Below are 222 nucleotides of genomic sequence, written 5' to 3'. Positions count from 1 at the left end.
CACACACACACACACAGAAAAGGCTCACAACAGGTTTTTTCTATGTCACCTCGCTCTCGTGGACGTACAGATTCAAACACAATCACGTTGCTACTTTTTGGTTTGTGTGCAGCTGCGTGAATGACTCTCTGTGCAACCCTGGTTGAAGCTCGCAGGTGATGCCAACCCACAGCAGGGAAACTGGGTCAGCATTAGGCAAACCATGGACACACACACACACAC

The sequence above is a fragment of the Morone saxatilis genome, unplaced genomic scaffold (genome assembly GCF_004916995.1).
Source record: "Morone saxatilis isolate NCDOM2014 unplaced genomic scaffold, NCSU_SB_2.0 Contig5, whole genome shotgun sequence".
NCBI lineage: Eukaryota > Metazoa > Chordata > Actinopteri > Moronidae > Morone > Morone saxatilis.
This window is presented reverse-complemented; position numbering follows the sequence as displayed.